A 16,690-nucleotide genomic window follows, 5' to 3' on the forward strand; every position below is an offset into this window, starting at 1 on the left:
TAATTTTTTAAAAATTTTTTTCATAATTCCATTCAATTTTCATTTATCACAAAAATACAGCAAATATTCGTCAATTATTTTTTTCTTCAATAAAAATTCACTTAAATACTCAAACTAAAAGTGCAAAGAGTGGTTTTTTTTAAGTGAAAAGTTTCAAATTTATTGTAGATCCATATGAATAATAACATTTTAAAGTTAGGTATGAGTACATATACATACATATATTTTTATTTATTATTATTAAATTTCGAGTAAATATTTGAATTTCTTCTTTAAATAAAAATATTTATTCTATATCTACACATTTTAATATTTACGTAAGTATGAATATGAGTGCATAATATTGTGTACAATTTTAAAAATATAATCACAAATTTATATGATATATATGTATACTATACTACAATGATATAATATGTAAAATCGTTCCTGTTATATCTATACGAACCTATATACATATATTCTTATATTATTCCATGTTTATAGTATATAATTATCTTGAATATCTCATTATAGGAAGATATACGCAAATTTCTATATCTTATTTATTTAAATATACATATACAAAATGCATACGTATACAAAAATACTATAAAATTTTAAAAGATATACGCATGTAGATCGTTTTTACATATCTAGATTTTTATATAACAGAAATATAACTCATATACAATACAAGGAGAATCACAAAATCAACTTATCATTATTATTATTATTTTTTTTTCGTAACTTTTATTTAATATTTGGATATTTTAATTCCAGTAGCTCTAATGGGTACGTAAATATTTGATTTTTTCATATTTTTTAAGCATACATATATATATGTACATATATGACCAGATAATGATATGGTATAACATATAGGTTGAAAATTTCTATTTATACACATTTATTTTCTTACATAATATCACTTTTATTATATTATTTTTAACTGATTTAGAGATTTCAAGTGAATAAGAGGTTAAAAACTATTAAAAGAAAAAAAATTTAATAAAAAAGTGAGAAAGTTATTTGCGTATCACTATATACGGTAGTTAGTGAGTATATTCTTAGTGTACATTTGAAATATTTAAAAAAAAAATTAATAATTTTCATGCATATATTCTCAAGTTATTTAATAATAAAAGGATCACAAAATATTATTTGCATAATGCTGTTTTCTTCGAAGAAAGGGGAAGAAAGATTGGTCTTTGGCTTTTTTTATGAAAATGTAGAAAGATGTAAAAAATTAATAAAAAGGCTTATATGCTTTAATAGCATATAATATTACCAGATCATAAAAAAAATTCTTAAAATTACGATCTTGTAATATTATATATGTATAAAGGTCGGAAGAGCAACTTAATGTTTTTTAGATCTGTGTAAAATAAGGCTAAATTAACTTAGTAAAGCTGAATTGAATGAGACTAAGAAGAAAATCGATATTATGCATGTAGATCATTAATATACATAAATTTTTGTGCTCAAGTCTATAGCCCAGTCTTTGGTTTAATTCAGTTCATTTTCAGTTCGTAAAACCAAAATGTGACATAGCATTAGTTACATATTTTAACAATTTTTTGATTCGTAGAAAATACAGACTATTGGTACAGATTCAAATGGATAATCAGTTAACAAAATTTTAAATAAAAGCTGCTAGCATGACAGGAAAGCAATGTGGAAAGTAGAATAGTTCAATAAAAATAATACCTTGATTCAACCAACTATATTTTTATTACAGCTTTTTTCCCAAAATTTAGGAATTTTCCGAAAAATGATTTCAGATTGACTTACAGGAGTTTTTGCTTTATAAACTATCAAATTCCTATTGGAAAACTGACCTCTTTCTTAATGGGGGTTTCTTGCATTTTCAAGTGCAAGTGCTTTTGCAAAAAATCAAAAACTTTGTTAATTTTTCGGCGTTTATCGCTAACGTTTCAGAACTTTTGTTATCAAAACAAAAAATTATCTTTTTAATTTATCTAAAAAATGTATTATTGGATTTAGGCTTCTTGTTCTAAATTTATGGCTAAATTGCAACTGCTCTAAAAACAAAAATTTTCTCAAAAATTCTACTAAATCTGGCAATTATTTCCTAACAGTTTTTATTCAGAATTTAAGAAGAAGAACGCATACACATTTGCCTTGTTCTATACAAAATAAAGATTAAGAAATAAAAAAAAATAAAAATCAAAAAAAAATATTGTATAAGAAAAAAGAATTTCGTTTTTAAGAATTTGTTCAAATAATAATAAAAAACAAAAAAAAAATTAAAAAGGCAAACTAAATGCTTTTCATCATAAGCCCCTATTTTTTTTTTCAAACAAATTTTCTAAAGAGGCATTATAGTTGAATAACCATTGAATTTGAATGTAAATGTGTACGTTTGTGTAAAAAATCTTAAAAATTTTTTTTTGACCTTTTTTCTCCTCTCACTAATTTCCATTTTGAATTGAATTTGAAAAATTCTCACGGGTTTTTTTATTTTTATTGTTCTTGTTTTTTTTGTTCTTTAAAGGTAATTTACAAAATATGTGAGTTTGATTTAATATTACAGCTAATATCTCAAAAAAAAAAATATAGATTTAAAAAAAATTTCAGTTCACAATGGTTTTCAAAAATTGAATTAATTTTGGAATCGGAAATGTCTAAATAATTAAAATGTACGAGTAGGCAAAAATATGAAATTATAAAGTAGCATTTTATCGAATGCTGAGAATGCTGTCATTAACTTTTATTATTCAGAGTGATTTCGAAAATTTAAATAAATCTAAATTTCAAAACGAAATATCTACGTATATACACAGATTTAAATACAAAAGCTATTGTGTCTTACACGTGCACCTTACATGTACGAGATGTACATTTATCACGTAGAAGCGAAAAGATTGCTATATATAAGTAGTTTATAAGGTACATACTAAGGTGCTTGAGAGAGTTAAAAAAAAAATAATTTGTATAATTTGAAGTTTTTTATTTTTTGTAGTTAAACATTATACAATAGGTTTTCATTTAAAATAAAAGCTTTGTAATTAGTTTAAATTTTTGCACGAAATCAAATTAAATTGATTAATCTGATTGCAGTACTATTGCCGAAAGAAAAACATGTAATCGATGATATTTAATCAGTTACTTTCATATCAGTTTGAATAGAATCAGTTTGAAAACTATACTCGGTATGACCCAGATATGAGAATGTATCACATCTCTTTCGAATATCTCTGTATTACGGTCAAAATTTTCTGATTTTAATTAAAATGAACTATGAATAATATTAAGCGATGATCATACTAATTATGTAAGCGGATAATATCCAATGCATGGCAATAATTCTGGTAAGCTGTATTCTCTTATATATTTGTATGTAGATCCTTGTGACAAAATTCTTGTGCAAAGCTATTTTATTAAAATTAATAAAATAGCTTTACAAAGTAATCATACTTGCTGATCAAAACCTAAGTTCTACTTAAATAACTTTCGGTTAGAATTACCAGTGTGTGTGATTAGTTACTAACATGTTAATTATAAGCTTATTAGTAATAAAGTAACAGCTAATTAAATCTCTTAAATATTAAATAATTTTTTATTAAATTTGAATTAAATCCATTATTTATAGCTAAAATTTTTATTATTAAAATTAAATTAATAATGAAACATAAAAATAATTTAGAAAATAAATAAAATTTCACTTTTATTCTCATTTTTATAGCATTTTTAATTAACATTTAATAAAAAGAAAATAAAAACATCATAATTACATTGATATAAAAGTTAATTATATTAAAATGTAATTATTATTATAACTATTATAATAAAAGAATAGTAGAATAAACACGTGTAATATTACAATAACAAGAAAAAATGAAAATAAATATATAAACATTTTATCTTCTATCTCTATTTCACCTATATGCGTTTCAATAAGTATGACTCTTTCATTCCTATTATCGCTCCTGAGGATTATTATTAGGGTTAAAGAAAAGTTAATAAAAAGGCGGAGCTTTTACTATATTGCAAAAATTATAACAATTATATTATTATATAAATATCTATATAATAATGTACATATATTTAAACTATATGAGTAAAAAAGAAAAAAATAAATAGGTCTTAGAGAGAAAGAAAGAATTGATGTTAATACAAACAATAGAAGGATGACGATGGATATATGGGGTGGTAAATATTTTCTTATTTTTTTTAAAAGTTACCATTTGAATTTGAATTTAAGTTTTAAAAAAAAAATGTTTAATAATTAAAATATACAGAATGTAGGATTTATTCATATATGTCTACGGTTGTCAATCAATTAAGTTTATTAATTTATGAGCGTAAATTAGATTTAAAACCTACTATTTTTAACAACCTACATGAAAACATTAATAATGACTGTCTGTAGGCAATTTTAGTTTCAATATAAGAAAATTTGTTTATTCTTAATTAATAAATTTTATATGCCTTTTAAACAGCATTATATAGGGTACACATATTATACAGAAGAAGAGCACCACATTGATAATTGTATACAAGATGCATTCACTGTTTTATGAGCTATTAACTTAATAATTAATTATTTATTATTAGAATTTGTTAATTATAAAACATGCTTCTTAATATCAGAGTAGGTTTTTCTGACCACCCAGTTTATTCACGGTAAAATTACATATTTTACAAGCATTAATTTATTTATAATAATAAATAGTGAAATTTCCCATATTAGATATTAACAATCAATTTGAGAAGTCGTCATGCATAATATATAAAGTGACGGAAAATTAAACAATGAATTACAATACACTCTGCTACGTATTTTAGTTTATATTTAATAATTTAAAAGTATTGCAGTGTAATCTCTATTCATAGCTAAAATAAGCTTAGTTCGTAACACAGAATTTTGTTAATAATAGAGACTTGGAGAGTATGATTTTAACATCCCAGTGCTTAACATATTATTCGCTAAAAAGAGATATGTTAGTTCTTTGTATGAAGTAGTCGAAATAATATAGAGGTTGCAGTATTTTTACCGACCGCATTGCATACAATAACAGAGGTTATGTGACGACACCAAACACAAAAATTACGGATGTCCAATTTTTGGTGGAAACACATTTTTCTATAGTAGGGAAGCGTAAATAACTACTTTTGAAGAGATGTCGGTCTAGGTAATTTTTTTTAAGAGTAAGCTTTTTGGTAACAAATAAGTTCTGAAACGTTTACAAAATATAATAAATATGATTTAAAGCTATTTTGCTACCGTTCTTGCACCCAATAATAATGTCGTTAAGGTAATTAATTTCAATTTTGGTAATTAATATCCATTATATAATTTAAAGCTTGTTAAATACGTGCATATTTTTACAATTACAAAAAATTCTAATTAAAATTAAAAACTCATATAATAATTACAACTTGATTCATTAAGAATAAAAAAATAAAAAAATTACTTTAAGTGCTCAGGCAGATATGCAATTTTTAGTTTTGCAATCACAGCTTAATTATAAAACCGTCTGCGCACATCTAAGCATCTTGACTCTTACATTAATTCAAATCGATTATGTTAACTAAAAATTGCAAATTGTAAAAAATCATAAAAAATCACAAACTATTTGATTGATCAATTGCATGCGATCATACAGTTGAATGTGTGCACCTATGGAATAAAAATAAGCAATCAAACAGTTGCAAAACAAAAATTTTTATGTCTGGTTGGACCCTAATTTTAATTTTATCATTTCGGCCATTATTTTTAAAGAGCAACATAATAAAGTTGTTAAAGTATAATTAGAGGATTTTAAGCATTATAAGAAAATTTAAAGTACTGAAAAATAAATTTTAATCTTGTTGTTATAACAGAAATTAAAATTTAAATTTAAGATGGGTGCATTTTTAAAAAACTTGTAACAATAAGGTCAAATTAAATTTCTCGATTTTAATCTATCTATAGCATTATTTTTGTAAGTAAATTTTACAAGAATTACACAAAAAATTTTTAAGAGTAATTTTTAAATAATTTTAATTCGACCAATGGTCATTTAAAAGTGGTCATTTTCACAACGTAATTTTTATAATAAAAATTTGTGCTTATAATTTTCATGATTCTTGTTTATTTTTTGTTTGATTATTTCCTGATAAAATAATATGAAAAATATCTATTAAATTATTAAACTAAAAAGCCACAATAAACAATAAAAAAAATAAATAAATATGAAAATGAAAAATTTACGCAGATCACATAAATTTTATAAAATACAAAAATGTGGAAGTAAAAAATGAACGTTATAATCAATTCATCTTGTTTTTGAAATTGGAATCCCTTTAGGGGGGATTGTTTTTTTGTAAAATATACTTTTGTAAAATATTTTTGGCCATAGGTAATTTAAGTGAATTTTCAATGATTTCATCAATATAATAATTTATTTAATTTTTTTTTTGTAATTATATGAAAATATAAAAAAAAATTGTTATGTTTACCATGTGTATTTTATACTAAACTAGAGGTTTGCTTGATAACAATGCAAAAAAAAAATTCTAAATTGAGTGAATTTTATATAATTTTCAAAATACAATACCTACGTGTTTATATTGTGTATAAAAACTTGTTGAATTTTTCTATATAGCCTACAGAAATTATATTATTTGTACAATAAAATTATTTTTGAAATCAAAATTATTTTCACTATTATTTTTTGTTGATAAAATTTTAGTTATAAAAAAAAAATATTATTTGGTTTTTTATTTATAAAAATTATTAAATAATTATATTTCCACAATTTGGCTGGCAGTTACCCGTATATAACATTAAAAATAAAATTTGTTTGTTATAATTTCAAAGTTTGTATTTTGTTGTACAATACAAAAAATAAAATGTGCGCGAAATTATTATAATAAATAAAGTAATTTGCTATTATTGAAGAAATTTTGTTATTGCAGATTAATATTTTTGCTTCATTTTGTGAGAATTTTGCATAGTTTATCCGGTTACATATAATATTACAAGTTCACGGTAAACCAACAAAAATTAAGGCAATTATAGATTTTACTGATACAGAAATAAGGTCACAATTACCAAAACATTACGAAGAGTATAATATTCTTTGCGAGCGGTGGTTATTTAATTATTTAACTGACAGACAATGTTCCTCAATTTTATTGACAAACATAATTTTTGGAAGCAAATTTGTTCTATAATTTTATAAACAATTCATAACTCTTTAATCTAATAGATTTGCCTAACTTACACTATTATTGAATGAATTTAAATTACTTAAATTATACTATTGTAGTAATTTTACACAATGAATTTAAATTACTTAAATTATACTATTGTAGTAATTTTACACAATAATTTTTTGCAGTGTGCTTAAAAATTTATACATGTGTATATGTATAAAAATTTAATTAAGATGTTCAATTTGCAGTTACAACTAATACTATTAATTCGAATGGAGTAAATGAGAGGTTTAAGAATATTTAAGAATTTTTCTGAAATTATTCTTTTCGCAACAGACTGTCATTCTTATTGTACTGTTAAAAAATGATAGCTGATTTTTTTATTGTTAATAGTAAATGAACTTGTGCTTTAGAGAGTTAAATTAAAATCGCCATGTAAGAGTGGTATATTAAAAGAATTGAAATTTGCTACATTTTTAGAAAGAAACCCTAGTAATATGTCAACTAACACAATTTACATAATTTTCATTTCTGGTCATTGTTTATCAGTAATACAAAAATAATTTGATATTAATTTTCTAAATTTCAAAATTTGCTGAAAAAAATTATTCAATTTTGAAATTTAATTGCGATTTTGTATAAATTGTGAATTCTTAAAATAAATCATGGATTTCATTCAGTGTTGTTCATATTTTTGAATTTCCCACAATAATCTGCGAAATTAAATTTTTCCCAAATTCGTTTTCAAAATTTCAAATTTTCTAGAATCCTAATGAATAATGGGTTATTTTTTGTAAGCACAAAATTCTTAACATCAATTAACACTCCAATTGAATTCATTAAATAACTTTTTTATTAAAGATTTAAGAATTCATCGAATTTCTTATTTAAAACAAATTTTTAAAAAATTCTCCTAAAATTTTAGCCAAGATATAAACAAAAAACATTTCCTTGTCATCATTGTGTTTTTATTTTATGTTTTTTTTTACAACCATAATTAACACATTCAAGAAAGGTGTTAAAATTACCAAACAAGAAGCTATTCAAAAAATTTCCATTTAAATCGCTAATATTAAAAAAAAAACCTATGGTAAAGAAAAAAATTATTGTTATTAGTTCCAGAGAAACTGCTGGTGCCACTCTTGCTCAAAGAACCAAAGCGACTTAAATTGCAAACAAAAAAAACAATTTTTTTTTAGTTTTTTTTTTTGCATACACAAAGTTTATGATCGTTACTACATAAAAACATAAAAATTGCATGTTTTCTTATAATTCGATAAAAATCGAATTAAGTCGATTTAAATTAGTTTCATTTTATAAGTGAAGATGGGGCGAAATAAAACCCAAATTATTAGGAATGTTGAAAAAAAAAATTCGAATTTTGATTACACTGATATCAAAAATTTTTTTTTTAGCAAAATTAACATATTTTGGTAAAGGTAGATTACATACAGAGATATTCAAATATTACATGTGATGAATATAAAGGAAGAAATTTTATTTACAAGATATCCCATTTCAAATGTCCAAATTGGAGAGTAAGAGAAATTGAGAGAAAAAAATTGGAAGACGGAAATATATTTTAAATGACAGTGATGTAGTCCGAAAGCAGTCTGAAGACAGGGGTTTTGAAGGGTTTTCGCCCAATACTCTACCAGCTGAAAGACAAAAAGGAAACCGAAAATACTCCATTTTGTGCAACATTGTCCTATGAATTGAATTGATAGCATTGTTACACTATAAAAGGGTTTTATTAATATTTTTAGTGAACTTCCTATTTGTTGTTAGTCTGTACAAATTTCCAAATTCGCTTTCTAAGATATTCGCAATTTTGTTCTGAAAAATATTAGCAATTTAGAAATTAGAACGTTTGCTAAAATAATTGTATGGACATTAAAAATTTAAAAAAATTTTAAAAATTAATTTTGGAAAATAATTTTCTCGTAAAATTTTATTGGTTTCATACAGACTTTCAAATACGAACTACAATTTTATTAAAGCGTCTTAGCTGTCTAAAATGAATATGTAGGAAATTTTAATTTAACTTGGGTTATTTACTAAAATATTTAATCAGTTTTAAATGCACGTTTTAAGCTACTTATTTATTACACTTATAATTAACCTTAAAAGGACACCTTATTTAAGATCAAAAATTATATTATATAAGCATATAAAGAGAACTGTTGAATTGAATTACTTCCAGCGAATAATGCAGATGCATTTTTATTATAACAAAAAATAATAATGATATAAAAGGTCTTAAGGACATTTTTAAAAAAAATATGAATTTTGAGAAAACTAACCTTAAAAATAAAAACAAAAAGAAATTTAACAAAATAAAAAGATATGGAGTGCCCATAATTTATATTTAAATTAGTTATTACGTGTGTAGTTAAGGTAGATGTTGGGTAGACTGAGAAAAAAAACAAAACTTAAACCAAAGACTTATTGTTTAATTTTGTACCTACCTTATAATCAAATTGTCTACAAGACAACTTACAGCCATTTATACGGAATATTATCAAGGAACGTGTTTTGTTCTGGAGTCCTGGAAGAAGAGAAAGAAAACAAAAAAAAACAAAAATTAATTTTGAAATATTCAAATTTCATAAAACAAAAATTTTTTGTGAATAAATTTTTATAAATTAAAATTTTTAAATGAGTGCATGGGGGAAGACTCAAATATAAGGTATTCAAAAAATTCTAAAATTTTATATAATGTTTATGTGTGTTTGTACATCATTCAATGTGAAACTAAAAACTTATATCTGATTCGAAAATATTTTTTCTATAACTAATCTTTAAAAAATATATCTTTAAAAGATATGAAGATTTGAACTATGTGCATCTGCGCGTTTTTTTGCTTTATATTTTTACATTTTAATTTTTCGGTTCATTGTTTAGTTCCTTGTCTTAGTTTTCAAATAGTTTTATCAAGATAGCCGTGTATAGTCAATTCTAATAATTGCATACATACATGACTTTCGCTATGTATGTCTATACCACATTAGAATCGGGATATAAGGTAAAGGCAAAGGAAATAAATTAATATTTTAAAGAAAAGGATATTGTTGAAGTGACGTGAATATTCGGTTTAGATTAAAATTCCGTTTTTGTTTTTATTTTATTTTAGATTTAGATATCGCGTTGTTTTAATAAAGTCTGATGAACTCAAAGAATTTTTTTCATGGTTTTATTTTTTTGATTCCTCTTTATGGTTATATTATAATTATAGGGGAATCAACAGGGATGTATTGCAGATTTTAAATAATTTTAATGATAATTTAATGTCCAGCCTCTTTGTTTGCTCAATAGTGTACGAATAGTGTTTTGGATTTCTGTAATTTTTTATCTTTATGCAATAAAAATAGAGTGTTACTGTCAGAAAAGTATATATGCCACGGTAATTATATTATAAATTTTTCATTCATTCATGGAAATTTGATTAAATAGTTCCAATATCAACGCAGGGTTAGCTTCACTTATAGTATTATTTTTCCGTATTTAAAAGTCTGGAAGAATTATGGAATATTTTCTAGTCAATGTGCTGCAAGCAAATGTAGAAGGATTATTGAGAAAATTTTCAATTCAACAAAAAAAAATATTCAAAATATTTTGCTATTAATGGAAGGAAGCTTACCAAACTCATATTTTTAAGAATTTTAATTGCAATATTTTGGAAAGTAAAGTATTTTTCTATTAATCTATTATAGTGAAAGAAAAATTTTCCAATTTTCAAATTATTTTAAAATTCCTCATATACAAGATGTAAAGCGATATTTCTATTTTTGCAGCATGGAATCCGCACAATTCAGTGTAGTCATTTTCAAATTTAATTAAAATTAAAACTACTAAGTTTGATTTGTCCGAATTAAGCTGAAATCTACAAAAATTCTATTCAGTAGATGACTTTTGTCGTGTTGAATTGAAAATGTAACAAAATTCTCTATTTTTGTTTTTGAAATATTTCATTCCTCGGTCATTCTGAATACAACTCTGTCATGTAAAAATTTTTTCATTTCTTCTTTGATAACTTTTGTTAAAACTAAAAAATTTGAACCCTTTTCTCATATTTTAAAGATTCCTTAATTTATTATTTTTATTTTTTGTTTTTGTTTATTAATAACCCTTAGTATTTTAGAATTTCTTGGCGTTATACACAACATTATGCACATAGAACACATATATATGTATAAATAACAACATTGTGCCTATGTAAAAATAATAATTAAGAAACAAAACATGAACATTTCTAATACGAAATTACATGAGAAAAGGTGAGATTCAGTATTAAAAGAATTGAGGTAAAGAAAAAAAATTTATTATTATTTTTATTCCTTGTTGATTTTTACGAGTTACACAATTTTATAATTGTATATAATTATGTACAATATTATCTATATACATACAGAATATTCAAATTCAAGGTTAATTTTATTAATAAGAAAGTATTAATATTTTTTTTTTTCAGGTTCTTCATACATTAGGAATTATTTGAGGGTTATTTATGAGGGCCTTAATTTTTTATTATGAATTTTTACTTTTTCTTTAATAATTTGAAATGGTTACTTGCACTTTTTCAAAGATAAAAAAGAGAAAATTTTAAACTGGGTATGCCAATACATAAATAAAATAAAATACTTTTTTATAAATTGAAAAATTACATAGTTCGAATACTGAAAAACATTTAGAATTCAGCAATATTGCTGTAGTTTTGTTATTACTTTTAAATGCTTTATTTTATATTCTTTTGTACATACGAGTATGGGAGAGTAGGCGAAATACTAAGGGTTTCTCACTTATTTTTCTATATACAAGGGTGTGGTAATATAACGAAAGGATTATAATTCCGATAACATTTATGAATCAAATAAATTTAATTTTATATACCAAAAATATTCTCCAAGATTTTTACTACCAATTAAAGCTACATATTCGTGCATAGTTTTATTATACTGCTGAATTTCTCGTCAAAATACAAATTTCCTCGAAGAATTTAGAAATACATATTATCTTATTTCTAATTAATTCTACATATTTAATCCTAATTGTAATTAAATAATTTTACTTAATGAATCCTATTCGAAAAGTCAAATGCCCAAACTTCTATAAGCCTATTACCTCGTTCTGGTGTAAGGCCATTTCATTTTCCAAACTGCCATGCCTGTTACCTCATTCTGGTACAAAGCCACATCCTTTTCCATAAATTCTATATGTGATTGCTTGAATAAAATATGTGATCACTTATGTAATTAAAATGTAATGTCCTACATTTCTTGAAGGTTTAAATGTCATGTTGATTTTTTTCCAATTTACTTAATTAAGATTTTAAGTTATACCCTCACATACACCACGTCTACAAAAATATTACTTCAGTAGCACTCAATATAAAATATACACTTGTATTTAAATGCATTTAATTATAAAAACTTACGTAAAGAAAAAATTCCATATTCTGAATTAATTAAATAAATAATTAATTAATTTAATAAAATAAAAACAAGTTCTAAAATTAAAATAATGTTGTAAAAGAGTTGATTGTTGACAAGTTTTGCTGTCTCTATTTTATTTTCTATGTACTCTTTAATTATTTTCCTTTCTAATTTAATAATTACCATAGATTATTAATTAAAATTTTTTATAATAAATAATATAGACATTAATTTAATAGTATTGCATGATTTATAATACACATGTATGTGTTCTTATTGTAATTTGTTTAGAAATTAATTTTCAAATTAAAAATTAAAAGAAATTTTAATTTTAATTTTAATAAAAATATTCTTTTGAGCAAAAATATAGGACAAAAATATCAAATACATACATTATTTTTTTGACAAGACAAATTGTTTAAAAAGTGACAATTTGCTTATAAGCCACATAAAATTAAAACAACACAAAAGCGCTGTAAATTTGCATTAATATGACATTAATGGTTTTGGCGCCATCTCGAATTAAAATGTCAAATTCAATGTTTATTGAAAATTAAAGTAGTATGTATTTTGTACCTTTGAAATTTTTTCTATTCATTTTATATAATAATTTACAAAAATTCTTTTTATAATTAAAAAGTCTATTTAAATTTTAAAGAAAAAAAAAAACAAGCAACAAAAAATAAAGTCGTATGTCTTACATTCTAAATTTACATTTTATTTTAAAAAATAAATATTGAATTAAATTATTTTATTATTATAACAAATGATATTTGACAGATGACAAGTGAAAAGTAGAAAATGAAAAGTCTAAATTGTCATTGAAAACATTTATTTTTTTCGAAATAAAGTTTTTTTTAAGTACCAAAGTGAAAAAAAATAAGAAAATTATCGATTATGTCTATCATAAATTATTATAATAATGTCAAATTAGAATATTAAAAATATAAAAAGGAAAAAAAATAATAATTTTAATGTTGAATAATAAATTTTAATAATGTTAAGAAAAAAATTAATTTCGTATACGAACAGTGGATTTAATATTTAATTAGACACGAACTATATAGGCACTATTCAACTGAACTGAAGAACTTGAATGAATTGGAGATTGTATTAAATTTTTTTGAAGAGTATGTCTCCATTTTTCTTCGGAGTAATGGGTAAAATTTACATTAAAATATTTAGAAGACATATTGGCTGCATTTTTTTTAAATAGCCCATTGGTTGTAGTTTTTGAAGTAAATCTTAAATTTGTTATTTAATAAAGAAAATCATTTACTTGCCAAATGGTATCTCTTCTGTGAATCAATTTTTTTATATAATATAGTGGCTTCCAAGTATAGTGTCATTTCAAATGAGTCAATTCCCTATTGTGTAAATGCAAGAATTTTAAATTTATGTAGAAATGGGATTCTAGTTGAAATAATAAATGATTGCACGTTTCTAGTTGAAATACAGAAAATTGCACGTTTTTGATGCCAGTCCCTTTAAAATTATGGATTTTGTTTAATTTGAAATACAATTTTTGATCCTACTTCACACCTGGAAGAAGAATTGGACTGGTACATGATATCATAGATAATGAGGCTCCAGTTTCATGTGTCATTCGGTTTTTTGGCAGGTGGATGACGAACCTACCATGGTTTTTCCTTTATATTAAATATTTAAGGTTATTTATGAAATATCAATTAATTAACATTTCACAGAATTTAATAAATTTTTCAAACATTTTGTTATTAAACTGATTGAAATCCTTATACATTATCATTTGTCCGATATTTCCTCAAAGTAACTGTATATTTTACTTATTAGTTATATTATAATTATACCTTTTATTCAATAAAACTTCAGTTTTTTTTTTTTATTAAGACATGGGACCATAATAATTTTTATTTTCTTTTTTCTTTTCTCACAATAAAATTTATTGGGGCATTATTTCATATTCATATTTAGAAGAATTATCGGTTTCTTTTCAAAAAAAGGAAACTTGCTTTTGAGCTGCTTACCGTGTCTATAAATTTAAAATTATGATTATTTTTTTCTTATTTTTTTTATTTTTGTTAAATATTTCAAAATTAGTTAGTAAGTTATAATTTTCGTGGTGGCAACAAAAATTATTTCAAAAATATATTATACATATTAGAAAACTTATTGGGTTAGGTCGCTTTAGGTATGTGTACATATAATAATGTCTAAAAAATATTTATGGAAATAACGTAACTTATACATACATATGTATATATACTATATATAGAAAAATTAAGTTCATGTGTAGGTATACTGACGTATTGTGTTATTATGGTGGCAACAATAATGACTAGTGGCTGTCACAGCGTAACTTACATTTAAAATTAATAATATATTTTTTTTGAAAAAAAAAAAAACAAAAATGTATGTAGGTGCTATTTTGAATAATTTAAAATTTTAGGTGTTTACCAACTGTTACTGTAGCTTAATTTATTTAATTTTTGTTTTTTTTTTTTTTTGAATCTTAATAATAATTTTATTTTCTTTAAAATTTTTTTTTGTATTACAATATGAGAGATTAAAATAAAAAACTATCATAAATTTGTGATTATCTTTAATCTTTTGAAGAAAAATTAGATGTAAATTTAAAAAATAATCTTGTGTTTTATGGTCTTAAAGTATATTATACAATTAAGTTATAATTATAGATGAGAGAAATTTTATAATTATTTCATTTGAGTATTTTTGAAGAACCAAAATAATGTGATAAAATTAAAATGATAGGCAATTGGCAGTCCGAAATCAAAGAAAATATTGAAAAATATTAAAAAAGCACAAATTTAAATTTCTCTAATATTTCTAATGAATTCTATATCTCTCATAAAAGCTTGTAGAATATATATATATATGTACACACTATACAAGCTTTGCAAGTGGATTGTAGTCTTGTAAATCTTTACATAATGTGTACGTATATGTAAGCACCTTTGTTTCATTTTAATCAACGGGATGAAGCAAAAACCTAAACAGGTCATATTTAGGAAAATTTTTAACTGTGCCGACTCTGTGATACCCTTACGAATGAACGATTTTAAGTACTGCGTGCTAATTGTCACACTGTTCTATAAGTACTCTGGGTTTTTTATTTAAAAATTTAGCACTGTAATTTCAATAGTTTCCACAATATACGACTTTCGAAGTTTTATGGTAACTACTACTAGAAGTCAAGAAATTTTATCTAGTTTTATCAGAATTCGACGCTGATGAAAAACATAAACTTAAGAGTATGTCTACATCTAAGACCATATTATTTCTTAGTGTTAGAACAAACATTCGTTAATGGGCTAAATCATTATATTCAAAAAAGGTATTTGGCATATTACTATTTTATACAATTACTTTAACACAATTAAATTTTAAATTTCGGTAACAAATTCACCACAATTGAAATGGAAAAATACTAAAATAAAGATTTTCAAAAAATAAAATTTTAATAATTCAAACATAAGTCTAACAAAATTTATTAATGGTGACTAATTCTATGAATATTGCAATGGTTTTACAACTCAATAACAATTGAAGCGGTAAGTGGACAAATTAATTTTTTTGTTACTTAACTTCTATGACCACTGTCAATCTTCACAATTGAAAATAAATGAAATTTAATAATGTTCTAACCGAAAAGCTCGATTTTCGCCAAAATGTTAGTTAACCCTTTTGTCCCCTTATTTCTTCAATTCTATAATAAATACAAATAATTTTGTATTACAATTTATCGTATCGAATAGAAAATTCGCTGAATTAAGCAACAAATTCCGAAAATATAATTTAAATATTATTTAAATTAATATCTGTCAAAAATTATTCAATTAACTTAATTAATTTATTTTTTGATTTTAAATTCAATTTCTAAAATATGCAAAAAAACTATTTTTAATAAATTAATCTACGTTCATAAAAAAGGTAAAATTAATGCATTCTTCTGTTTATTGTAATTGTAGAATATAGAAAACAAGTTTTCTATATTCTTATTATACCAGTTTTCTTTTAAATATATAAACTTTCATTTTAATAAAAATTATTATAGAAAATGTAAAGATAATAATAATTATATTTTAAAGAAAAAAGAATTTCTTAAAGTAAAA

At 23.0% G+C, this 16,690-nt stretch overlaps 1 long non-coding RNA gene across 2 annotated transcripts in view; it reads right to left on the reverse strand.

Moving 5' to 3' along the window:
• The window catches only part of LOC129609149 (uncharacterized), an 82,782-nt gene that overhangs the window by 49,983 nt on the left and 16,109 nt on the right, over positions 1-16,690 (reverse strand). For both annotated transcript variants that reach the window (XR_008696932.1, XR_008696933.1), the window contains exon 2: positions 9,615-9,694. This is a non-coding gene — a long non-coding RNA (uncharacterized LOC129609149). The remainder of the gene's footprint in view (positions 1-9,614; positions 9,695-16,690) is intronic.

Source organism: Condylostylus longicornis, unplaced genomic scaffold, assembly GCF_029603195.1.
Source record: "Condylostylus longicornis isolate FDR11 unplaced genomic scaffold, ASM2960319v2 ptg000038l, whole genome shotgun sequence".
NCBI classification, from domain to species: domain Eukaryota; kingdom Metazoa; phylum Arthropoda; class Insecta; order Diptera; family Dolichopodidae; genus Condylostylus; species Condylostylus longicornis.